Raw genomic sequence first — 9,477 nt, 5'->3', positions numbered from 1 at the left:
CATATTTATACTTTGCTCGTTATGTATGATGGAGACCATTCCAGTCTACTGACCTTCCTCACTATACTAGCTTCTCACGCATAGCCGTGTATTCCGCTAGTTTCTCACTCCCCTCACCTAAAGGCAAGGCCATAGAACCAGTTTTGCCAAATGCGGAGGTACTAAAGGGTTTCAAGCAGGAAAATGTCCCGAAAGGCGGTTTCTACGTGGACCGAAGGCAGAAAAGGCAAGGGCTTCGGTACTGGCCTCGGAGAAATTTGAAACCCAAAGGGAAAAGGTCCGCGATCTGTAACAATGACGTCTGGATTTACGTGGGGAGGAGGGGCGGGAGTGGGAATTAAAAGACCGCAGTGATTCCAAAACCCTGAGGATGGAGTAAAAGGACCGTGAAGCACTGATTTCAACTAGCAAAGACAAACGCTCTGCATTGCTACTTCGTTCCAAGAATTCCATTTCCGGGGCCGTAGAGAAACGCGCACGTGCCTGGTGAAGAGGCCGACCGGCCGGGGCGGGGCCTGGACGGAGAGCTACGGCCGGGTTTGGGGGGCGGTGAGGGGAAGCCGGTCCGGGAAGGGAACGCGGGAGGGCGGGGAAGGGGGCGGGCCCGGAAGGTGCTTCCCTGTATTTGACGGGCTTGTTTCAAGTTGCAGCCTGTAAAAATTGTAAGTTAAAGCTTACCATTGGGGGCTTCCCTGGTGGCGCAGTGGTTGAGAATCTGCCTGCTAATGCAGGGGACACGGGTTCGAGCCCTGGTCTGGGAAGATCCCACATGCCGCGGAGCAACTGGGCCCGTGAGCCACAATTACTGAGCCTGCGCGTCTGGAGCCTGTGCTCCGCAACGAGCGGCCGCGATGGTGAGAGGCCCGCGCACCGCGATGAAGAGTGGCCCCCGCTTGCCACAACTAGAGAAAGCCCTCGCACAGAAACGAAGACCCAACACAGCCATAAATAAATAAAAATAAATAAATTAAAAAAAAAAAAAAAAGCTTACGATTGTGGGGGCCAGTTATGTCGGAAACTAAGATGTTTCCTATAAAGAAGTTGAACACGGTTTAAATAAAAGCTGTTTCTAACAGCAGGTTGCTCTCATGTCCTGCAAGGCCAAAGTTATTCAGGTTTCTGGAAATGTGGGTCTCCTAGACTGGTGGGCATGGGGCAGTGGTTGGCTCCAGGAACATTTTGTGCAATTAGAATTAATTTTAGCAGTTTAAGGAAATAAGAACTGAACTTGTCTCTGTATTACACACTAGAATGAGAAATACAAAACTCTCCCTGGGTCGAATGGGCTATTTCATACTGACACCCTGCAGAATAGCTTCTCCGTTTCTATTCCCCTTTCACTCCAAAGGCCAAATTCAACAATCTGCTCAGTTCCAGATACTCAGGGACCAGACGTAGGGTCTGAGACTGAAGGACTAAGGCAAGTGATAATTTAGGTCAGTAACCGTTGCTTCAAAAAGAGCAAAACGTTTCCAAAATTGTTATAAATTGTATTGTTCTTTCTTTTTGCTAACGTGTTTTAAATATTTGCCGTTTTAAAACCAAGTCTTTACACAGTGAGTTGTATAAACAACTCTTTATACAATTACATACATCACTATATGTTTAAGGTGTAAAGCAAAATAGTCTGACTTCCCTATATTGTGAAATGATTACCACAATATGTTTAATTAGCATCCATCATTTCATATAGATAAAATAAAAGGAGGAAGGGCAATAAGAGAAAAATTTTTTTCTTTTGATGAGAACTGCCTTATTTTGTAAAATGCTTATCCTATTCCACACTTGTGCTGAATTACCTTCAAATAGCTTTGAGAAAAACTTGTTTACATCATAATATACTTAAGTCAACGATAATAACTAAATATAATGCAATTTCAAATTCACTATATTCATTATGAGAGTAATTAGAAATTTACCTTTGATTTTTAAACTGTAATGTATTTTAGCTGTTTGTGTTCTATTGCTGAAAGTTCTCTTATGAGCCTGTAAAATATATAGTATTCAGAAGACACTGGGATTTATTTTCATCTAAGGAATGAAAGGAACTTTGCCATATTTCTAAGGGCATTTAGTGGGGAGGTCCATGTTCTCTTTAATATGAACCCTAAAGAAAGTAAAACTAGATTATCAACTATGCAATAACTTCATTTCTACCTCAATATTTTTATGGCAATATCTGTCATTAAACATTTACTACAAAGTATGTTTTTCTACATTCCTACAGGTGGAATATTTCATCCATAGAGAAATGGCAATCAATTGAAACATGCTGTTTACATAGGGATATTAGCATATTTAAAATATTTTCAGTCAAAATGAGTAGAATGTCCTGGTGTAGCATACATATGAAAACATAACATTTTTAAAAGTTTCAGTGACTGGAATAAATTTTGGGATGTTTATTAGAAAGATAACTCTGTATTATGGAAAATTTCAAACTAGCCATGTTGGCAAAAAAGACGTTTCAGTGTGGACTTCCATGATTCCAAGCAGGGAAATGAGTCAGTGGTGGAACACTTCATTAAACACAGAACAATAGAGGAGAATCTGATTATAAGGCTGTCACGAATCCAATTTTTAATGGGGAGTTTTGTTGCTTATATAATTATCAAGGCAGCCAAAATGAACATATTCACAAGAAAAAAAGGAAATTTCCTAAGTCACAGGAAGATTTTGACATAGGTCTCCCTGTGATATCATTATGAAACAGATACAAACTAATAACGATTAAAAAATATGAAAATCACAAGGATATAGTATGAGGTGTCCTTAAACATTGAAGAATATACATTTTGTGGGACTTCCCTGGCGGTCCAGTGGTCAAGACTCCAAGCTCCCAATGCAGGGGGCCCGGGTTCGATCCCTGGTTGGGGAACTAGATCCCGCACGCGTGCTACAACTAAGATCCCGCATGCCACAACTAAGATCCCGCGTGCCGCAACCAAGTCCCGGTGCAGCCAAAATAAATAAATAAATAATTTTTTAAATTAAAAAAATAATAAAGTGATTAGGATAGTGAACACAGCTAGCACTGTGTCCTTGTATTCTCCAGGTATCAAGGCAATGAATTGCCCAGGCATAGAAGTCATTCACGAAACTTACACCCATGAAGGTGTAACCTCTAGGTCCCCCACATAAGTGATAGTATCTATGGATTCATTCAATTGTATAGAGGCATTAGCGCTACTGAACCAAGGCTCAGATATTGTGTTCTTATTACACACAGAGGTTACCTAGATATATAGATACCTCATTAAGTTTTTAGATGACCTGACTTGCACTGGCAGTTCGACAAAACTTTTCATGAAAATATTCAAAAGGTCTTGTTTTCCTGTCCCAGGGCTGTATCAAATTGAAGCTAGGAAGAGTTCAGATAGGCTGAGCACCCTAGCTCCATAAAATGGGCCAGTGGAACACTTTGGACAGAAAACAGCATCTGGAACCCCAGTGACATATAGGGTGAACCAAAGGGTCGTTCCTCCTTGGATGGACTGAGATTTCTGATGGCAAATCTAGCAATCAGACAGGCTTCCCATTTTACAACTGATTGGGGAATATGGACGAAGGCATTGTCCTTCTCTGGAAGGGAAGGAGAAAACAAGCTAAGAGATTGTATTGAAAGGAAGTTATACAAGCCTGGTCTTGATAGCTTGGGAAAGCCATCAGCCTCAGACATCATCTGCTTCTGATTTTCGTGAGCTTTATCTTCAGGTTGTCAGATGGTGTGGAGGTCCAGCTGGGGTTGACTGCCTTCTTTAGGTGCACCATGTGGATCCAGAAGTGTACTCCCTGGAGTTTGGAATTACAAAGTTTAGTCAACAGTACCAGATAGAGTCCCTTCCAGTGAGCCTGCAGAGAGTACATCTGGAAGTGTCTTTTCCAGTACACATCTTAGGGCTGTAGAGTGTGATATTTGTTTTCATCTCCTGGGAATGTATTAAGAAAACAGTGCTCTACAGAGCATTATTATTTTTAGGTCTTTAAAATACTGATTTAAGTTTTACTTTATCAGTCCTGGATCAAATGAAATAGGAGGTAGTTGCACCAGGTATCATGTTACAAAGAAAACAGACTCCTAATGAACCCACTTCATTGTTATGATCTTAAAGTTACAAGAACTGTATTTCCGAGTGCCCGTCAGAATCATTTCATTGAATTTCTCTGAAGAGGAAACACATTTGCAAAAGCATCAGGGTAAAGCAACAGCTGTCTATAAATTACAAAAAGTCTTGAAAATGTTTATTATTTTTAATTTTTATTGGAGTATACTTAATTTACAAAATGGGCTCATTTCAGGTGTACAGAAAAGTGAATCAGTTACACATATACATATATCCACCTTATTTTTTTTTTTTAGATTCTTTTCCCGTATAGGCCATTACAGAGTATTGAGTAGAGTTCCCTGTGCTATACAGCAGGTTCTTATTAGTTATCTATTTTGTGTACAGGAATGTGTATACGTGAATCCCAATCTCCCAATTTGTCCCTCCCTCCTGAAAATGTTTATTATTAAAGACCTAATGAGAGATCATTATAATGGGATTAACAAACAGATCTGCTTATTTCTGTGACATAAATTGTTAAATTAGGACTGATAACATTATATCAGGGCATCTTAGAATTTCAGGAATTTCATACAATTTTGGAACACTTCTGTTAATATATTCCTATATAAATATAAGGTTAAAAGATTTCGTTTTTCTTTTTTTATTTGACAAAGCTTCCCTGAAATTTAACATATTAAAAGCCTTATTCGTTTGACATTTTACCAGGTAAAGAACAAATCCTTCAAGATATTTCAGGGGACCTCTAAAAGAGCCCCGAGTTTTTTCAATGTCAAAAGTCTTCATTCAGATCCTGATTTTTGGGAATTTTGTCAAAAATATCAAAAGGTTTTGGACATTTGATCCAAGAGGACCACACGACATTAGAAAATGTTGCAAGACTTCTCTGGTGGCGCAGTGGTTAAGAATCCGCCTGCCAGTGAAGGGGACACGGGTTCGAGCCCTGGTCTGGGAAGATCCCACATGCCTCGGAGCAAAAAAGCCTCCCAATAGGCCTGTTCGGTGGAATCCATCTTGGCTGACAGATGCACATGCGCACATGGGAGGATGCTGAGATACACCAAATACGACACAGAACGAGCCAAATCAAAATGATTGGCCAAAGGAAACCCGGTACAACTTCCCCATGTAAGTGACTTAAACTACCACGAGGGCGCGACTCTCTCTCTTGAGTCTGCCCGTGTCTATCCACACATACTGTGCTCTTTTCCTCCTAATAAACACTTTACCGGTTTCACTACTTTCCGTCTTTCTGGGAATTCTTTTCTGCAAAGCTGAAGGGCCAGGGCCTTGTCACTGACAACTGGTCTAGTGGCTAGGATTCGGTTCTCTTACTGCTGCGACCCGACCTCAATCTCTGGCCGGGAACCGAAACCTGGCTTCAAGCCGCTGCAGGCCAAGGTCACCCAACATCAATTCTACGCAGGGAGAATTTTATTGGTTATTTTCGTTTGTAAAACAGAGACAAGCCCAGTTCTTGTTTCTCGTAGTTGCTTAAATTAATTCTTGCAACCAATGCTCCCGGATGTAACCAATGTCCCATTTCAACCCCTCTCAGAGACTAAACTTCCCAAAACCCTGAATTGCTTCAGTCTCACTAGCAGGACATTGACAACAACCTGTTGGGAAAAAAAATCACTGAATGCTTTTTTTAGTTGTTGTTGTTTATTTTTTTGGGGGGGGGGGCACTCCGCATAGCTTGCAGGATCTTAGTTCCCAGACCAGGGATTGACCCCGGGCGCTCGGCAGTGAGATTCCCGAGTCCTAACCACTGGACCGTCAGGGAATTCCCTTACTTAAACCATTTTCATCTTAAGAGGAAACATCTTAGTTTCCAAGGTAACTGGCCCACACAACTGTAAGTTTTCCTTAAAACTGTTAGACTGTTGTATGTTCATATGTATGTATATGTGTGTTGTAGGTGCATGGTATTGCCAAAAATCAATTCGTAAAAGAGCTCTACTTAATTGGCTTTTAAAAAAATTAAGGGCTTGTATAAATACTCAGAAATAAAAAATAATCTGGCCAGAATGAATTTCAGGTGCATGTCATCTGGAAAATATTCAGTACTAAACTGATTTCTGGTATTGAAGGTGGCTTAAGCTTGTTGGTTTGATTAATATAGACATGTCTTTAAAGTCATCAATGTTAAGTATAATACTTCTGTTGTACCTAGGTTTACTAGAGGTCAAATAAGACCTTATTCTTCTGTTATAAATTTGTCAACCAAAAAAGTAACTCGATGTGAAAAAAAAAAAAACTTTTAAGGAAAGTAACATGTATGTTTTCAGTAAAAGAAGGTGGGAGGAATGAGAAAAAAAAATACTGAAAAAAGAGTTGTGCATGATAAGGATTTTCTAAGACTGGACTAAATTTAGTTGGGTAAATGGATTTTGTTGGGAGTGGGCTGGGAGAAGACTGGATTTGGTTTCTCCCTCCAAAGTTTTCTTGAAATGCTGCTTTTAATATCAGATAGTATGAGTTTCTTTGCCTTTAAGTGATCTGTATTTTCTTTTGAGCTCTTTTGTAACGTTGGTTAAGAAATAAGTATTGTCTCACAGTGACCTATGATCTTTCTTGACCAAGTGTTTGAAAACTTTTTGACAAACTTCCCCAATATCAAATTTTAATTAAATTTCTTTTGATTTCCGGCTAACTCAGGGGCCCCTGAGGTAACTTAAAGAGAAACATTTAACTAGGATTATTTGGTACGTTATTGTAACCAAGTTTCTTTATCGATTACACTGTAATCAGATATTTTACCATGCCTTTTAAGTCTTTTGTCATTTATAGATATTTTTGTACTCTGATGCTGTTACAAAAAGTGCTTCAACAACATGCAAGTTGTAGTAACAGTCACACCAAGATGATGGCTATGCAAGGATTCCTGCCCATGCTGACTTAAAACAGGGAGCTGTCCTGCTCCCTGGGGCGCCTAGATCAGGCATCCAGAGATTTTTACTCCCTGACTGTCAGGGTCGACGCCCCTACTCGGCCTTGAAGTAGTTACAGAAGACTGACCATCTGCCCTCTTCTTCCCATAAGAATATGGGAGTAGAACCCCTGAGGGGGGAATGAAACAGGAGGGAAGGGGGCAGGGCACAAACTTTAAAAGAATGACATAGCCCAAGGACACAACGTAAAATGATTAGAACCAAATAGGTCCAAGATGGCAGCGAGTCGACTTCCACTAGACCTTGAGCCTCGGTATATGCTCATTGTAACAGAACAGCAAGCTAAGTGACAGTTCTGAGGCAAATCATCCAAGATCAAAAAGTGGGCGGTGGCCCAATTCCTGGAAATCCCCGCCCCTTCTGGAAAGAGTTGGAATAATCCTCCCACGCATTAGCCTATGTAATTACCCAGCCCATAAAAACTAACCACGCCATGTTTCCAGGCTGCTCTCACCTGCTGAGAGGGCCCACCTTCTGTCTGTGGAGTATGTTTCTCTCTAAATAAATCCACTTCTTACCTATCAAAGCAAAATAAAACAAAAAAAAACTGTTACAGACAGTAACTTAAAGGAAGCCCATGAGCTTACCGGTAAGCACCTTCCAGTGCCCGCCCCCTGCCCCTCCTCCCTCTGCCCCTCCTTCCTCTGCCTGGGGCCGACCTGGGCACTCTCCTCGCCCCGCCCCTCGCCGGAAGTGCTCTGCCCAGGCCCCGCCCCCCGGAAGCCCTGCTTCTAATCCGGCAGTAGTAGTTTCCATAGGACCTGGAAGTGGAGAGTAGGGCGTGAAGGTCTTACGACAAACAGTGAGTTTTTTCCTTTCTGCTGAAAAGTTGCGCTGCGGGCCTCTCTTACTCCCTCCTCAGGGTCTTGTGAGTGACTACGGACCTAAAATCCCCACACCCGCCCCTGAATTTACTCCAGGTAAATTCAGATCTAGCCGGTCTGAATCTTTTCGGGGATCTTTTCTCTTCGGGTTATAGATTTCTCTGAGGATGGTCCTTGCCCTTGGTTTTTAATACCTTCCGTCCAGGTAGACACCACCTTTCGGAACACTTCGCTGCTTAAAACCTGTTAACTGTCTCGGCCTCCCCTTGTAAAGTCCTTGACCGCGGGGTGGATTCGCCCTCCGCCCCACCCCCAGCCTCGCCCTCTCGGCCCCTGGAGGGCAGCGCCGGCCGCCCCGCTCCCGGACAGGCCGCGTCCTCTCCCCGGTCCTGGGGTTCTGCAGAGCCCGCTCCTCTCCTGAGACCCCCTCCCTCCCTCCCAGCCCCTCTGTCCTCGCCTCCTCCTCAGACCGGTCCTTCTGCTTCTCTGGCCTCCCCTTCCTGGTCAGCCCTTCCCCTCACCCCGCGTAGGGGGACGTGACCTGGGCCAGCCTTGTGGACGCCCATGGTTCTTCCGTCCCAAGTTCAACTCAGGTGGAAAATGGTCTCTTGCGGTAGGCGGGCATCTTATTCACTCCCCATCTTTCTAAATATGGGGGCGAAGGGGAATCAGGAGAAGCAGAGACAGAGCGACCGAGAGAGGGATAGAAAAACTGAGAGGGAGAAAAGAATGAGGGAGAACCAATGGGAACTTAGACTGCGGCTGAGGGACTTGCAAAGAGAAAGTGAAATGAAACAGATTTAGCCTTGAAAGTAGCGGGCGAATAAAATAGAGAAGTAAATAAAGAAAGGCGGATCTCCGGGTGAGCAGCACGGCGAGAGCCCTGGATCAGCGGGAGGAGGGAGGGCAGCAGTGGTGAGGCACTCCGCACGGTGAGTCCGGGAGAGGAGAAAAGGTGGAACCGAGGCTTTCAGAGCACCAGGCGCTGGGAGAGAAAGAGGACAGAGGGGGACACGAAGAGCAGAGGAAGACAGCAGGAAGGAAGCGTCGCCAACTGCAGTGCCGGGGAGTGGGGAGGAGCGGAAGTTAAGGGCACTAGAAGAGGTGTAACCCAGAGGGTAGAGAGGGAGCGGAGGCGGGCGAGAAAGAGGAACAAGGGGGAACAGGGTGCAGAGTGGGGCAGGGCAGGTGTAAGGGAGGAAATAGAGACGAGGGCAGGAACGGCAGGAGAGCGGAGGGGAGCAAAAAGACGTAGGCAGAGAAAGAAATAGGGAGGCAGATAAACGGAATGAAATGGTAACACGTAGTAGTGCAGGTAGGTGGTGGGAGCTGGACGCAGATGGCTGGTGAGTTGTTTGGATATGGATGATGTCGTGATATATGATTTGTGGCTTTAGAATATAGTACATTTAAAATTTGTTTAAGTTACACAAATGAGGATGAGAATTGCAAAACTGCTGTCTACAGGCTTATGCATTTTGTAATTCTTTATATGAGAAGATAACTTCCGTTTGCAATCCCTATTCAGCCAGGGGGCAGTGACTTGATTCCCTTAGTTGTGGGTCACCCCCTTCCCTTTTCCTGGCGTGGATTAGGGGTCAGGGGAGAGGACACCTGGGGCAAGAAATGACT

At 43.6% G+C, this 9,477-nt stretch overlaps 1 protein-coding gene across 1 annotated transcript in view; it reads left to right on the top strand.

The window, feature by feature from the left end:
* Nucleotides 1-7,766: 7,766 nt before the first annotated feature.
* The window catches only part of LOC132353920 (zinc finger protein 480-like), a 49,910-nt gene continuing 48,199 nt past the window's right edge, over nt 7,767-9,477 (top strand). The window contains exon 1 of the mRNA XM_059905410.1: nt 7,767-7,823. The gene's annotated coding sequence lies outside the window, so the exon portion shown is untranslated. The remainder of the gene's footprint in view (nt 7,824-9,477) is intronic.

This window comes from Balaenoptera ricei, chromosome 19 (assembly GCF_028023285.1).
Source record: "Balaenoptera ricei isolate mBalRic1 chromosome 19, mBalRic1.hap2, whole genome shotgun sequence".
NCBI classification, from domain to species: domain Eukaryota; kingdom Metazoa; phylum Chordata; class Mammalia; order Artiodactyla; family Balaenopteridae; genus Balaenoptera; species Balaenoptera ricei.
Note: the sequence above shows the minus strand (reverse complement) of the source record. Positions and strands in the feature narration are given on the sequence as shown.